The sequence below is a fragment of the Castanea sativa genome, chromosome 11 (assembly GCF_040712315.1).
Source record: "Castanea sativa cultivar Marrone di Chiusa Pesio chromosome 11, ASM4071231v1".
NCBI classification, from domain to species: domain Eukaryota; kingdom Viridiplantae; phylum Streptophyta; class Magnoliopsida; order Fagales; family Fagaceae; genus Castanea; species Castanea sativa.
In genome coordinates, this window is record NC_134023.1 from 67,522,935 (window position 1) to 67,540,921 (window position 17,987).

The 17,987-nt window shown below is 33.7% G+C and overlaps 1 long non-coding RNA gene and 1 pseudogene across 4 annotated transcripts; one reads left to right on the forward strand and one right to left on the reverse strand.

Moving 5' to 3' along the window:
* Positions 1-1,098: 1,098 nt before the first annotated feature.
* LOC142617004 (stromal 70 kDa heat shock-related protein, chloroplastic-like) lies at positions 1,099-5,992 on the reverse strand (annotated as a pseudogene).
* A 3,015-nt stretch (positions 5,993-9,007) lies between these two features.
* Positions 9,008-12,588, forward strand: LOC142617800 (uncharacterized). Of its 4 annotated transcripts, none has more exons than XR_012841049.1 (6): positions 9,008-9,657; positions 9,769-9,828; positions 10,677-10,765; positions 10,864-10,924; positions 11,386-11,472; positions 12,131-12,588. It is a non-coding gene; the product is annotated as an uncharacterized LOC142617800 (long non-coding RNA). The 4 variants fall into 4 exon arrangements; XR_012841048.1 differs by having other exon boundaries at positions 9,009-9,657; positions 9,757-9,828; XR_012841051.1 differs by having other exon boundaries at positions 9,009-9,657; positions 9,757-9,800.
* Positions 12,589-17,987: the final 5,399 nt, after the last annotated feature.

Consider the following 17,987-nt stretch of genomic DNA (forward strand, 5'->3'; position numbering starts at 1 on the left):
ATCTTGCTTTAATGAAACTTTATTCTCTAGCAGCAGGGACGAACCCACATTGGGCTGGTTTGGTCCCACGCCTCCCTTTATAATTTCTTAAAATCAAATGTTACTTATAGTGTAATGGTCCAGCCCCACCCCCCCCCCCCCCCCTAATCCCAACGGCGCCCACATCTGCTGCTTCTTAAAATAATTTTTTTGTGAAAAAATTTAAATTTTATCTTCTTAAAAATTTGATTAGTTCAAATGCTTTCAAAAAAAAGAAAAAAAAGTAAGCTAATCTATAACTTGTAACTCTATACTAAATATGAAACCTTTTAACATAAAACATTTTTAAAAAAAATCCTATTCTACATTATTTGGTATTTTAAGTGGCTAAAAAAAAATACTTACATTGTAAACAATTTTTTCAAATACAAACATTGTGAGATATTGAAAAAAGGAATCCTCTTGATATTAACTAGCCATGGAAGAGACTAAACCACCTGCCAAGTTTTATGCCTTGACTAACTACCCATTGTCTAAATCACATTGATCACTATGGAAAACTGGGCTGGCAGGAGTCATGATGTACATCATAGCTAACAAAATCACAGCCAACAAAGCCTGTACAAACTAACATAGAAAATAAACCAAGTATGCATGGTTGAGGGCAACCACAGAGTAGCAGTTTTCAACTTACATACCTGTCTAGCAAATCTGAACATAGTTCTTCAAATTTGACCCTTGCCAGGGTGGTGTCAATGTGTTTTGGGCCATCCGCAGTGGCGGTAATAAAAGGTAAACTGTAAAAACAGAAAGCTTTTCCTCAGTGATCATGCCAAAGAGGGAGATCCATTTATATAAAGAAGGCATAGAAATTGTCACATACCTTATACTGGTTTGAGTCAGAGATGACAGATCCATCTTTGCTTTCTCCGCAGTCTTTGTGAGACGTTGTAGAGCTTGCTTGCCTTTCAGAAGATCTATTCCTTCATCTCTCTTAAAGTTTTGGGCAAGCCAATCAACTATTCTCTGTTTAAAATTATAGAACACAAACGTGTAATATTAGTAATGACTAACAGACCAAAAAACAAAGAATAACAAAGCTCTATCCATTTGTCTTGTTCAAACCTTGTCAAAATCATCTCCTCCTAGACGAGTGTCACGTGATATAGAAAGTACCTCAAATACTCCATCTCCAACCTCAAGAACTGCAGATTTAAAACATAACAGACCACAACAATCATTGACTACCAATTTCCTTGTGCACCAAAAGAAAACAAGTGAAAGATCACATCTGATGAGTATTAGTGTGCTATTTTTAGAAAACTATAGTCCATATTTTCATAATTCTGGTAAAACTATCTCTTATACATGCTGTTTAATTGAATTAAAGGACCGGGATTCAATAGCAATGGTAAAAAAAAGGTAAAAGTAGTGAAAGGGCATAGTGTTCAAATGATTGTATGCTACCTAACTACTGTTGTGTTAAATCAAAAACCTTTTAAGAGATCAGATGTTTCAAAATCACAAGGTCCAAGTCACTCTTTTAATCTATAAAACTGCTTTTGGAAGATTGAATCTCAGGAATCACAAAATACATGTTCACTAAATGCTCATCTATGAAGCATGGGTGCGTTTCGAGATTTGGGTGTAGGTGCAGGAGCAGGTGCGGGACTCGCCAATTTTTGAAAAAGTAGGGTGCAGGTGCGGCGGGTGCGACGATTAAAAAATTATTAAAAATATTTTTATTTATATTTTTAATATATTGCTAAACATACTTTTTTTCACATTACATAAACATATACCAAATTTAAGAACAATAGTAAATAATAACTAGAATACAACTCCATTATATAAACATTCCATGATGTTCGAAGACTCACAAAAAATCAGCTAGTGTCACAAGACTCACAAAAAATAAAATAAAAAAAATAAAAAATTCAGCTCATCACAGATTCACAACACAATCACAAATCACAATGAGTAATAATAATTATTAACTAAATAAAAAATCATCTATTAACAATTAACTAAGAGTGTGAGTGTGAGAGCTATGATACCTGACAGTGAGAGGAGACAGAGAGCAAGAGAGACGAAGTGGAGCGCTGAAAAATGAGACTAGCACAGCTGAAGAGTGAAGGTAGAGAATGGGAGAGAGCCTAGTTGAAGAGTGAAGGCAGAGAGTGGGAGAGAGGCGCAAGAAAAATGAAGATTGAAGAGGCAGAGGGCTGGGTCGGCTAAGAGCAGAAGCGGACTGAGTGAAAAACTGAAAATTGAAGAGAAATGAGAGTTTTGGCTGAGAGCTATAGGGTTTTTGTTTTTTTCCAAACGCACCGTTTGCACTTTTTTTTTTTTTTTTTTTAGAATTTTGGCCGTATCGGCCGATTTCGCCAATATCAACCGGTATTGGTGTTGCGCCCGATACGGACCGATTCTGGCCGAATCGGCCTGATTTCGTGCATGTCGGCCCGAATCGGCGCGTATCGCGCCGAAAAAATTATTTTTTTAATGTCCGACGTGGCATGGACGCGCAGGCAGCGGCGCGCGTCCCCGCGTCGGACGCGGGTGCGGCGGCCCAAACGCCGCACCCGTGCTTCCCAGATGCTCATTGACACATGTATGGATTGTCACATTACCACCTTGTGCTTGTTAATTTGTTTCATATGTATTCCTAAGAGTCTAAGACTTTCCTCGATTCCTTTTTGGCAATCTTCCCTAACATAATACCTTTATATAATACTTAAAATTACAGTTGGGGAGCAGATGCCAATGCAACAAGATAGGTAAAACCTTTTACAACACTATAAATAGAGCTTCTAAACTGCAGCTGAAAGAACAACATCTGAACCTGAGCTATATTTCATGCAACGGTATAATCCCACAAACTAGAAAAAATGACTATGCCTTGTAAAGATTGGCCAACATTTATCTAAAGACACTAACACCAAGAAGTTCCTGTACAAGAAATCCATTTCAGAAATTTCTCCTAAAAAAAAAAAAATGCTTGATTTCAAATTACATTAAAGGGCATAGCAAAATCAATTAAAACGTTCAAATCATTGCCCAAAAATCCCAAAATGCTATTGAGAGAAGTCCTGACTCAATTCATGAGAAAATTTGAGGCATGCTGATTATTTTTGATTGGTCCTGGTTTGTTTTTTGCAATTTGGTTGTGTCAAAAATATATATAATATGTGTGTGTGTGTGTGTAATTTGTAGAGGATGACGGAAGCTTTAATTGGTTCTTTTGCTAACAGCCAAGCTGCTAGTTGCTCTTTATCAACAATAATGGTCCGTTTGGATTAAGGGAGAGGGAGGGAGAGTACAGTAGAGCAGAGTAGATTTAACACAAAATTAGTTAGCCAACACTACTCTACTCTCCTTCTTTCCCCCTCCATCCAAACAGGCCATAAGTCCCAAAGGGGCTCATTCTATTTTTGGAAGTCCCAAGTGGTCAATGCAGTCATCAAGCTGAACTGCATTGAGGAACCCAATGTACAACACCAAAGGAGTTGTACCTAAATTTTAAGGAATAGTTTGCAGCAAAGCTGCTAGTTCTCCGTCATCTACCCCGAAGAATTCCTCTGGTTTGGCTAAAGATCTTATCATCCCCCAAAGAACAAATGAATAAAGACAGTGAATGAGAGGAAATCTGTTATTGTTAACCTATGGTCAAGCATGTAAGTTATCAACAATGCATCCATGTTATCTAATACCTAACACAGATAGGAATAGATACAAGAATAGAAGGCACACCAAAATGTTGAGGAATCACTCACACATGTAGTCATCTCATTTGTGTTATTGCATACCCCTTTCTCTCGATAGTCAAGCCGGGAAGAATTTCAAACATTAATATTTGTCAAACTCATTGAATTATAACACATTGAATGAGTGACTTGTAACTTGTAAACCTCCAATTTAACAGCATTTGAGGCGGTGACTTAACTAATACATAGGGGATAACCCAAAAGATTCTACTTTGCATGTGCAAATGGAACAGCCTGACTACAATCCACAGGGAAAATTCTGTACAAAATAAGTAAAAACAAACATATGAGGTCAATTAGCAGGAGAGAAGAAAAAAGTCATGAACTCTGTCTTACTCCTCTCATAAAAGGGCTACGGGTGAGATTTTTCAACTGGGTGTGCACTTAACTTACCAATAACATAATAATAATAACAATAATAACAAAAATAACAACAATAAGAACAACAAAAACAACAATACCCACAATAATAACAATAATAAAAAGAATAATAATAATAATAATAATAACAGCTACGGGTGAGATTTTTCAACAGGGTGTGCACTTAACTTACCAAAAAAATAATAACAATAACAACAATAACAACAATAACAACAACAACAACAACAACAATCCAATAAGAGGAGTAACAAAGCAATTGGCATACCTGAAACGTCAAAAGCACCACCTCCAAGGTCAAAAACCAGAATGGTCTCATTGTTTTTCTTCTCAAACCCATAAGCAAGCGAAGCAGCAGTAGGTTCATTGATTATTCGCAGGACGTCTAACCCTGCAATGCGACCTGCATCTTTCGTAGCTGTCCTCTGCGAATCATTGAAGTATGCTAGCACTGTGATCACTGCTTTACTCACCCCATCATTCAGAAACTTGGATGCATCCTCCACAAACTTCCTCAATACCTGTGCAGAAATCTCCTCAGCTGCAAATTGCTTGCCTATGACCGGACACTCGAGCTTCACATTGCCATTTTCCTCCCGCATGACCTTGTATGGCACCTATATTGGAATAATGGTTAAATGATTAAATTCACACTAATTTATCATAGTATCAAACAATTGATCCAAAATTACTATCTCTAATTAGTTAACTACTAGTTAAAATATTATAAAGATTAACAATTTAAGCTTTTTCAATAAGTAATAGTTTCTCATGATATGAGACATCAGATGATCCAAATTCAAATTATCTCCAACATACTAATAATTAAATGATTTTATTAAACATTGTCTATCATGATATCTGTACATGTGATAGCATACTAATGGTTATAAGAATACAACATTATCAAAATTTACCATTTAAGTGATAGTTTATTATGATTGCATAACAAGCAACATCTAATCCAAATTCAAATCCTATCTATAATCTACTAGTATTTAAATTATTAAACTTACAGTCATTTATAATAATAATATATGCTTGATTCAAAAAAAAAAAAAACCATTCAAGATTAATCTAAAAATTGGGTTTTGATCAAACAATACCGGAACAAGTCATGGTATCCAACAAAGCAATCCTAAGCTCCTGTCTCCAAATAGCACACTAATAGTTGAAAGATCATTAAAATTCACATTATAAGCTCTAGTGAACACTAATCCAAATACAAATTCTGTCTCTAATCTACAAATTCTGCCTCCAATTTACAAATGGGCAAGTTAAAATACTAACTTTACAGTATAAACTTATAATAAAAGTGATAAATTTACCAACCTCATCAACTTCAGACATTTTCCTCCCAATAAACCTTTTTCACAGAAAAGAAAGTGTGCTCAGGATTCACCGCAGCTTGTCTCTTAGCAATTTGCCCAACAAGCTTGTCACCATTCTTAGTGTACGCCACCACAGATGGTGTCGTTCTCTGCCCCTCAGCATTAGTCACAATCGTTGGCTTCCCACCTTCCATGGCTGCCACTGCACTGTTAGTTGTTCCCAAGTCAATACCAACCACTTTCTCACACACCATCACATTGTTGTTCCCATTTCTCCTCCTCCTACTACTACAACTACAACTACTCCATTTCGTTTTTGGTTGCTGACCCAAGAACAAGTTTCTTGAGCTGGTTATGGTACACCAAGTGTTTTTCTTGGCTTATGGGAACATGAAGGATAGAAGTGGATATGGGTTGGTGTTAAAGTTGCCATTTTGGGTTTGCAATTTGCAAAGACTTCAACTTTTTGTGTTTGTGTGATAATGCAAAGAGTGTTTTGGGTTTTGTAATAACAGCGAGATATCCATGTGGGCACTTCCGGAATGCTCTGGGTTTGCTTAGTTCTGTCACTCGCTAAGAATGTGTAGAAGGGGTGGATTTTTTGGAAGGAACAATAAGGAAGCGCCTAGAGAGTCGAAAGCTTGGGACTTTGAACTATTTCTAGCATTCTCGTTTCGCATTTGTGACATGGTTCAAGGAATGGGATGAATAAAGATTAAAAAAAAAAAAAATCTTTTTGTTTTTTTTTTTAGATTGAAAATAGAAAATCTCTTGGTCATTAGATCATAGTAGTAAAAGAGAACTAGAGAATGTGAACGGTTCGTTCAACCCAACAACTTGGCTAATTTGGACTCCCTAATTGGGCCCAACCCAATATCTTGGATTTGGATTAGTGATTTTTAACCCAAGTAATCTAACCCAATCAATATTATTAATAGTTTTAAAAAATGTATTTTTTTAATTCATTAGTTTGATTTATTCTGGATTTTGGGATTTAGTTTAAGCTTTAGAGTGAAATAGTTTAATTTATTTTGGTACTTTTTTAGACTTAGTTTTGAAGAAATAGGAATATATTGGGCTCAATTGTTGTAAGTATTAATTAATTAAAAGACAAAAATTGTTGAATAAAAACCTAATTATTTTTATTAGGTCTCACAGGTGAGACTAACCCAATTCACCCAGGTTGGGTTGCTTTTAAAGGTAACATGGATTGGATTAGCTTGGACCTTGGAGATTTCAAAACTCAAATGTCCGATTGAGTTGAAAATATATACTACAAATCTAATCCAACCTGACCTACAAATTGAAAGAAATTAAGCCTTTTTATTCAAGAAATATGAGTTAATAATGTTCTTTGAGCTAAGATTTTCCAATTTCCACTAAAAACAATTCTTGAAAATTTAAGCCCATATGCAAAAGAAATTTCTTTTAATAGTTACATTCAACTTAAATATCGTATGCTAGAAAAATTGAAAGAAGTAAGAAGTAAAATATAATAAAAATAAAAATTAGAGTATGAAGAATGAACCACTGACATAATACAATTACATACCTTCTAATGGAGATATATTAATACTAATGGAGATATATTAATACTAATAATAGTATAGTATAATATAAATGGTACATTAGATTGAGAATGCATGATGATATGCAAAAAGTGAAAGGGAAATTAAAAAAATTAATATGATTCGTTCTAATTCAAACTTTGCGCATTAAAATTACCAACACGATGTTAACCCTTAACAATTAATGTATGTGGTTTTAAATAAAAACATAGCTTTGCCCCATGACTCAAAAAAGTGATGACGATATAGATTTAATAAAATTAATTTTTCACGAATTAGTATTTGCAATTTGTGAGGGGCATTTTGGGTGGCCTTTTCATCCTTTATCTAAATTGTGCGAGAAAAGCCCAAAGCCAATCTTAGGAAATAGTGAAACTTCATAGGGTTCTTTTGTGTAGATGTAGGTAACCCACATCTTGTTTTGGGGTTTTTAATTATATAATCATTTTCCATTCTCCCCAAAAAATTATTTACACAATAATACATCCATATAATTTTTTCCACGTTCAAATTTGTAGCGTGATACTTCAAAATGAAGATATGGACCATTACCATAATAAGACCATTATTACTGGTTTAACATTTTAATGCTTCATTATTGGGAGTGTGTCACGGCCTGTAACGAAATAAGTTTAGAGATTGTAACTTGTAACCCAAGCCTCTCCACTCCAACAGTAAAAGTCTACATTGTCTCTCATTGCCACTCTTTTCAAAATGATTTACATTTTATGCTTGTGTCCAATATATCAGTGTACTAGACACGTTGAAATTCAGACATGAGTTTTATTATGGACACGTGTCCAATATATCAGTGTACTGTGATCACTACTTTACTTACCTCATCATTTAGAAATTTGGATGCATCCTCCTCAAGCTTCCTTAATACCTGTGCAGAAATCTCCTCAGCTGCAAATTGCTTGCCTATGGCCGAACACTCAAGCTTCACATTGCCATTTTCATCCTACACGACCTTGTAGGACACCAATATCGGAATAATGGACACCTATATTGGCTTTTAAGCATTGTTTATATATCATAGTATCAAATAATTGATCCAAAATTCCTATCTCTAATTAGTCAACTAATAGTTAAAATATTACTAGTCTCATCACACGCGCTCCACACGTGCAATAAGACTCTTTTTTATTTTGAATTTAATGTAATTTTTCCTTTTGAATTTTTCTATTATTAGTAAGGTTACATAGAAAGGGATTTTTAAGAGATTAAAATTTAAGATTTGAAATAGAGTAAATTCCTAAGTTTAGTGCGAGCTAGTTTTTAAGAAAAAATATATCCCACTTGGGTGAGATATATTTAAAAAGAAAGTGTTAATTTTTAGGAAAAAAAAGTTTCTCTGGTATTTTTTTTAATAGATTTTGCTGAATTACAATTTTAACCATATATTTTATTTTTTAAAAATAAAGATTATCTAATTAGCTTAAGGATATTTTTGAAATTTTCTGAAAGCATAATTAACTTTCTGAACTTTCTTAATATATAGAGATAATTTTTTTTTTTTTTGAGAATGAGATAAAGATTAACAATATAAGCATTTTTAACAAGTAATAGTTTCTTATGATATAAAACATCAGATGATTCAAATTCAAATTATCTCCAACATACTAATAATTAAATGATTTTATTAAACATTATTTATCATGATAGATAATGTTTAATAAAGTCATTTAATTATTAGTAAGAGGATCAGCACTGAAGCTCATGTGCTAATCGCGTGCTTCATTTAAGTACACAACATAGTTTACAGGTCTCACATGCTGAACACGCTTTGCATTATGGCGTCGTTTGTTCTTTTGTTTAGTTGTTGCCCTTTTAGGCTTTTAAAAAATCCAACGCAACCATATAGGTTTTCGGTCCAAGTCCCAGACTGGACCAGAACGAAAAGTTACTATATATAATTTTTAATATTTTATATTAAAAAAAAAAAAACCCAAAAACACACACACACTCTCCTGTGTTGTTGTTATACATGAAAGACAAGGGGCTAGTTTAGATATACAAGTTTGGAAATCTTAAAATTTCTTATCATTTCCACATGCTAGTGAACATGGCCTACGGCGTTCACCTTTTTGTTTCACATATTAGAATGGTCCTCCTTTTTGGTAGATTAGTATGCATCCTAGATTATTGAGATAAGTATTTTTTATTGGATCAACGTACTAAATTGGGTGGGATAGGGGTTCTATAGAAATTAATTGATTTATTTATTTTTGGGGTTACCTTTTGTGAGGAATTATTAACGGGCTTAAAGAGGAAGATCAATTCATGTAACTTTGATGTATTTTAAAAATTTTCTTAAGAAAATTTTTTTTTTTTTTTTTTGGGTTGAAGTTTCTGACTTTTGTTTGGTGGCAAAGAAAATTTGGGAGCTGAAATGAAGATTTTGTAATCAGGATTTTTTTTTTTTTTCTATGGGACACCTAAATTGGGTGGGGTAGGGGTTCTATGGAAATTAATTGATTTATTTAATTTTTGGGGTTAAAGATGATTGGAATTTTTATGATCTTTGATTTTTCTTGCTCCAGCAAGGTTCTCTGCAAGTTCTTTGCTCATGGGGCGTGTCTGAAAGGGGAGCATTGTGAGTTTTTACATGATTGGAAGGATCCTCCACATAACGTAAATCTTTTGATCTCAGCTTGATTTCATTATATCTGCCCATTAATTTTCATTTAGTAAGGTTCCCACATGTGGAAAACATTGCTTGCATCCTTTCAGACCTGATTTCAGACCTGAGGAAAGAGAGGAGCATTTCAAATCATGTGAGAAAAAGCAAAAGCACTATTTGTCGTAAGTTATCATACTTTGTTGATTGTCTGTGGGGATTTTCTAAACATTGCCATGTTGGCATTTTGTCAGCCTACTACTCTTTGCATCAGCAGAAAGACTTGCTTGTAGTTTTTGAACTCTATATTATGACAAGATACTATTATTTATAATTGATATCTTGGTTTCCCTGCTGGGGTTAGATTGTTTCTGCTTGGGATGATTACTGGCATTATCCAATGTTGATGTCAATAAGCCTGGAAGTGTAGGTTCTTTGGTAGATATTTGATTGCTGGAGCACATAATAATTTTATGTTTGTCATTAATGGTGCTCAGTTTGCTTAGATACTTTGCAAGCAAAGAACTTCCTTGTAGTTTGACATGTACACTTCAATTTCCTCTTTGAAGGTTTTCCTTTTACACATTTTCTCTTTTTAGTGAGTTTATACTCCTTACAGTTTGATATTTTAAGACATTTGACAAACATGGCCGGTGAAGTGATTACCACTGCGGTGTATAATGTTATATTTGTTATATTTCTTTCCCATGAGTGGAAGAGGGGTTACTAAGCTTGTTGAGCTTCTTTTTAAAAACCTTCAGTAAAGGGTTCTGTGGACTTGCTTTATGAAGTGGTTTGTTTGCAAATACGGGTTGTTACAGAAGGCTCATCTTTGTGACTTGTATGTCATGTTACAAATGTACTCATTGTCTGTGCTGCATCATTTTTCTCTATACAGGTTTATGAGCCTTCTCAGCTTGAAAGTATATGCATCTGCCTTTTATTTCCCCTATTTTGGTTATGGGGGTTGCATGCAATGTAATAAGTTCAGAGCCTCATTAGGTTTTTCTGCGTGTATGTTCTCTTATTGCAGCATGCATATCGAGATGGCCGTCTAGAGGAGGTAGTTCTACGTCATCTTGGGTCTGAAGATGGAGAAACTGTGATAGCTAAAAATATTAGGTTTTGTCTGTACCTTTTGTTGTTATTCTACTCGGTCCATTTTTTTTCCCTTAAAGAATTTCATACTCCCATGCTCACTGAGTTTTGGTTATTGCCAGGCTGTCAGAGTTCCTTGGTAACATGCGTATAAGGTGAACAGATGCTGTTTTATAGTCTAGAGTAAGTATGAAGTTATGACTTGGATTCTGCTTTCTGTACAAGTATTTGTACATTGGGACTTGACATGTGGATTAATTTTTTGATGTTCCTTAATTTTAGGAAATTTTTTATTCCAACAATAGCTCAAACTAGTAAATAAAAGTAAATCTGTATACTGTGTACCTGTGGTGCAAGGGTTTTACCTTAACTCTACTTGGAATGCATTAGCAGTCATTGATATGCTAGGTATATTGAGCAAAAAATATCAGTCTTTGACAAATAATGGCTTTGTTGGCCATCAGGAAAGTTTTCAATGATGGCATGCTCTCGTACTCACTGAATCTAAAGGATTGTCTTGATGGTTATGAACTAATAATACCACCTTAGCACTGTGGTTTTGCCAAAAAACTGGTTATCAGTTGCACCAGTTTCATCAATTGCAAAAAATCTCTTAATTGCTTGAACCTGTATTCATATTGCAGGATATCTATTGATATGGAGAAATCATGCGCCACTTCAATTGCTGAGTTCTTTTCAAATGCCAGTGTGGCACTCCAGTTGTTTTTGAGGTATGATGCAATAGAGATATTTATATACTTTTCTAAGATTTGTGTAAGTTGATGGTTGCTCAGTTGGACCCCAGAGGTGACCTTCAATGTCTCTTTGCTTTACAAATATATATTTTGGTTCCATTGCCTCTGCTTCCTAGTTGTATTTTATTCACCTTTCAATGGTGAGATGTTTGATTCTACCTGTTATGGGTGTTGGGAATTTTAGGTTTCAGTATTTTTTTGGTCCAACAAAGTGATTTAGAGGTTGGGTTTTGGTGCAATGTCAAGTGCCTTACACAAAAAGTAACAAAGTTGTGGGTTTGACCTTGGTATTGGACTTGATGTTTGGTTCTTATTTCTAAGTTTATATTGTTAACTTGGATTGGCATGAAACTATTGGGTGATTCTTACAACTCATGCCAAATGAATGCAGTAATAGCTTATTATAGGTCATAAGCTTTTGTTAGGATTTACATTTCCTGTACAAATCAGGTTTCAAGATTCTTCTACAAATCTGTGAATCCTAGGAATTCTTTCTCCATGTCACTTCTTTTTAATTAATTTATGATTAAAAAAACAACAGGAAAAAGTCAAGATGAAGAAATTGTTTTATTTTTTTTATGTAACATTTTTTAGTCACTTTCTCTGAACCTCTCAATGCTATCATAAACTCCAGATTTTATTGCTGGAGGGGACCAGAACATGGAGTGTTGGGCATGATATACTATTTATCAAGGTGCATCTTCTATCAAAGTAATAAAAATCGTCATGCATTCGATGGGTATGTTTGAGAGAGTTCTCATCAGCTGTCTATTTATGGGATAATTATTTTTAGTAATGGACGTGCAAATAGCCGTGCTGTTACCTAGCTGTATGGTTCCCTCACCAACAGTGATATATTTGGAACTGTTTATATAATTGTTTTTTCTGGCTTCCATTCTTGTCAATATGGACCTGTGATGACATGTTCTGGGCAACATTGTCTGAGGTCTTTTGTATTCTAATCTGAATTTTCCTGCTGTTTGAGGACATTGCATCTTGCGGGATGTAAATGGGGTTAAGAGCTCCCTAAAATCAATAGCGTTTACAGACACTTATATTACTTGTTATACATGAAAGATTAGCTTCCTCTCTCGTCCTCTCCTTGCTTACTAGCTCAAAAATGGCAAGAGTTTTAAAATGAACGTTTCAGTGCAAAATGTAATAAAAACTTTAGCCGTTTTTAATTGTATAATTCTAGTCATGAAAAATATATGAATGGAGATTAAACTCGAGTCTTGATAAATGTATAATTTAGGCAAAAATATTCTTTTTGGCTTGAAATATAATCTAGCTAGGATTCTACATTTCAAATTTGCCCATAAAATTTATAATGTCCCTCATCAATCTGTTTTGGTTATGTTTTCCATCTGTCTGTTGAACGAAATGCATAGCTTGGGAATCAAAATAGAAACCAGACAATTTTTTTAGAAATGAAAACTTCATCTTTGTAATATGATATTTTTAAAAACATGTAAAAGAAATTAACAAGATTTCACGAAAACACCAGATGTAGAACATTTTCACTCTGTGGACAGAAATAAAACCTTTTAAATCTTAAGAATGAGAATCAAAGTAGAAAGTGAGATAATCAATTAAAACCTCCAGGTGCCGTTGGTTTACAGGCTGCTTCCTTACATAGAAATCTTGAGTTGATTAGAACTGAGAAGGTGACAAGTGCATATGCAATGGTCGCAAAAGACTTGAAATGTGCTTGTTTGTGCCTTCAAAATGCTATCAATTTGTAGTTTCACAATTCGATCTTATTAGCCCAATCTATTATACATAAAATAAAAAAATAAAAACTTTAAATGGGGGCTGCTTTAAGATATTACACTTTAATTAACATTGTTTTGAAAGCTATACTATAGGCCAGATATTACAAATACAAACCTTGTGACATATTTGAAAGTTAGAATCCTCTTGACCTTAAAATCAGACGCTGTTGTGAAACAATGTATAACTTGCTGCAATTTGCCGAAACCATTTAGGCAACATCACTCATGCATGGACTAAGAACCTAGGATCGATGTAAAAGGTGATCCTTTTGGGGCTGAAGCCGAAGCGACACTCTTGGTTGTTTCTAGTGCATTATATGCTGGTTTGGAGTTTGGACTACATCATTTTTGTTGAAGGCAACACCCTAAATGTTATTGGATCCGTTCAAAATTATCCATTCAAAATGTTATTGGATCCATTCATATTATTCAGCAAAAAAAAAAAAAAAAAATATATATATATATACATTCATACATACATGCATACATACTAGCCATAGAAGAGACTAAATCGTCTGCCAACTTTTATGCCATTAACAATTAACCATTCTCTAAATCAAATTGAAAATATACACACCATAGCCATACTTTGCAAAATCACAAGCAACATAGGCTGTACAAACTAACATAGAAATTACACAAGTGTGCATGGTTAGAATAGAAATTCTATGAGTTACTTGCTATCAGTAAAATCTGCATTGATTAGATTATCACCATTTGGTTGTTTTTTCGTTTAATCTAAATGACCCAAGTGTAGTGCCAGAAGCAACCCAGCACTGAGTTGGCTGGACTGGCTATAGATTGACTATTGCGGGAAAGGTTATCCGGATAGCACTCCTGTATAAGATTTATTTATAAAAATATTATGCCTTTAGAAAGATCTCACACAAATATTATGAAGGAAAAAAAAAATCCCTAAAAAAAAATTAGCCAACCATAAATAAGAGAGAACACTAAAGATTTACGTGGTTCGGCCTTTCGCCTGCATCCATGGGCGACGACAAGGAAAAAGTTTCACTAACAAATATGGAGAGTACAAAGGTGGTGTAGAACCACTCTCACAAACCCAAACCCCATTACACCCAAATAACTCTATATCACAGAGTTCTCTCTCAACTCTTAATATGATTCAAGGCTAAACAATAGTTGTCGTCCATGCAAAGAGGCCAATCCGAAAAAAGCTAGCAGACAACCCAATTCAAAGTCACATGATTCACATCAACATCGACTATCCCAGTTACATAATTACTTGATTCAGGACAGCCATTGCATCATTAATGGCTTGGGTAGATCCACCAGAATGGCATCCTTGACATCATTATTCACTTTAGCCTCTACATTCTCCTTGTCTAGCTAGGAACATTGTCTCCTACCTCTTTTAATTGCTTCTAGTTTGGTACAAAACTGAGTCAGCTTGTTCTGTTTGTCTATGGCATCCTTCTTTTCCTTGTCTTCCTTTTGCAAAATTTTAAGCTTCTTTAACAATACTATCCACTTGCAACATTTTTATTTTGTACATACAGACATGGGGTTTAGTAACATAATTAGGTTAGGTTTACTAGTACAAATAAAAAATGTGAATGTTTCCATTTTAAAAAATAAAGATAAAAAACATAGATACTTGAAATGCTGAGATTTCAGAAAGAAAAGAAAGATGTAGATTCTTTGTAGAACATGGTAGCATCATTGAAGTTACGAAAATGAAGATATAAAAGCATTTTTTAGTTTATATACAAATTAGAACAAAAACAAAGGGGGAAAGCAACAAATTCTACTAATGGTCTAAATTTTTCTTGACATATATATATATATATTAGTTATTTCTCAAATAGATTAAATAATTATAGTTAGCTAAGATAGTTTGGGTTTCAGGCTTATTAAAACTCATTCTAATAATATCTCTAGCCATAACGTCTTCAACCACCTGATTCTAATTCATGTCATCTGTTAAGAACTAAAACTTGCTATATCTGGATTGAACAAAAACCAAATTCTCTTCAAAACAAAAGTTTTTGCAAATACATACCTCATCACTTGGCATGGTGTGATGGTGCTAGCATCGGTTTTAGTGTCTAAGCTCATTCATAAACAGAGCATTGATTTTCAAAATACCGGAGACAAAGATAATGGCTCAAAATTCAAGGATCATTTTAAGGTATATGGTAGTACAAATTGAAATTAAAAAAAAAAAGATAAAAAAGCATTGTACAAATTCAAAAAACTAATCTTGATAGTAGAAATTAAAAAAATAAATTACACTTTATATTTAATAAGTTTGGGTTCATTTGGATTGGGATTGGACTCTAGATTTCACCTTACTCTAAGAGTGACCAACACCGTATCGTTAGTTTACAAATTTTTTCTACAAAAGGGCATATATGTTATTGTGTAGTTTTAACCAATGGTTTTTTTTTAAAAAATTTTATTTCTTAATGAAAAAATAGATTAGATCTTAGAAAAATAGTTTTCTTTTTCTCTCATGGTTTTAGATTTTGCTTTAATGAATCTTTCTTCTCAAATGGTAGTAGCGAGCATTGGATAGGTTGTGAAAGATCATGCTTCTAAGCCGAATCTAACATGTAATGCCAAAGTCTACCATCTTGATAGGTCTTTTGAGTTGTTGAATGCATGGAAGACCAAAGCGACAATTTATGAACATTTTTTTTGAAGTGACAGAAGAAACCTGCCTTGGATGAACCATAGGAGATTTAGTTATATCTTCATTATTGTTAGAGATATATTAGCCCATTAGCATAAGCCCAAGCCTAATTCTACTTTGTGTGCAAGCCAAGTTTCCTACTTGTACTAGAAGTCTATTAGTTTAGGGTTCAGTCTACTATATATACATATGTTATGGTTTATTGTAACACAGGATTTGTTCTACACTCTAATATATTATTGATGTAGCCTTTTAAGGTTTCCTCCGTGGATGTAGGCCGTTAGGCTGAACCACGTAATCCTCTTGTGTTATTGTGTTCTATACTTTATGTTTTCGCTTTCGCATCCATAATAGCATATTCAACATGGTGTATCAATACTAATATTTAACATGGTATCAGAGCTGCCTTCCTATGGCCATGGTTTTTTGTCATTATGGTGTATTAAGAGCAATCTTTGTTTTCCTTGGTGTTTCTTGGCTGCGTTCATCTTCTTTGGTTTTCTACTGCTGCCGTCAAATATCTCCGGTATAGTCATGCCATCGATAGAAGTCGCATCAACACTGCAAGACCATTGCCTTTCTCAAGCCACCGTTATAGAGCCAAACTTCATTCAAGGGATCTTCTCAACCTTATCAAATCTCAAGGTTTCATTAAACTTCCACCTTGAATTTGAGAGGGGGTGTTAGAGATATATTAGCCCATTAGCATAAGCCCAAGCCTAATTCTACTTTGTGTGCAAGCCAAGTTTCCTACTTGTACTAGAAGTCTATTAGTTTAGGGTTTAGTCTACTATATATACATATGTTATGGTTTATTGTAACACAGGATTTGTTCTACACTCTAATATATTATTGATGTAGCCTTTTAGGGTTTCCTCCGTGGATATAGGCCGTTAGGCTGAACCACGTAATCCTCTTGTGTTATTGTGTTCTATACTCTATGCTTTCGCTTTCGCATCCATAATAGCATATTCAACATGGTGTATCAATGCTAATATTTAACAATTATAATTTTGAAATTTTTTTTTACATTGATTGCTATTTTGTTTAGCACCTGGGATTTTAATAGTTTGCTACATTGTGTATCTATTTCGTTTAAAAATGTGTCCGCATATATGCAACCTAACAAGGACTAGATATTATTCTGTATCAAAATGTTGCATTGTAATCATCAATTACTAATTAGTGTACAAAAATATGCTTATAAGCTATAAGCTATATATAAAACATGGACATTTTTTTTATGATTCTCAAAAAAAAAAAATGTCCATGTTTTATTTTATTTTTGAGAATACTAAATATTTTAACACACACACATGGGGAGAGGGGAGAAAGTTTTAAAAAAATTGATACTGGTGTGTATTCAAAAGAACATATTTTATAAATGTGGTGTATATCCAAAAGAACATATTTCATAAATGTTTTATAGTGTGTAGAAAGAAAAGGAAAAAAAAAAAAAAAGAACATGAATACTTTAATACCTAGAAAAGAGAACATGAATACATCTCTTGACCATGAACATGACGTTGTTTATAGGTTCCATGTGCTGAACACGTGCATTACTAAATGTCACGGCGTTGTATATTCTTTAGTTGTTGTCCTTTTATACCATATATACATATATGTTTTTGGTCCAAGTCCCATTAAGGACTGGACTAGACCGAACAATAACTAACTATATTTAAATTTTAATATTTTATATTTATAAATAAAAAAAAAAACCAAAAACTCTCTCATCTCCCATGATCTCACTCTCATTCTCTGTCTCACTTGTTTTTGTGGTGTTGTTATACATGAAAGACTAGGGGCTAGCTATGCTTAGGTAGCTGCTTCCTCCATGACTCTCTCCTCGCTTAATTGCTGAAAAATGTTAAGAGTTTCAATTGAACAATTAGATGTAAAGGATAATAAAAACATTAATCTTTCGTACTTGTATAAAATTCTAGACATGAAAATAATATGAACGTAGATAATTTAAAGTATTAACTAATATATAATTTTTGGCAAAAAAAAAAAAAAATCTTTAAGGTCTTGAAATATAATCTATATTTTATTCC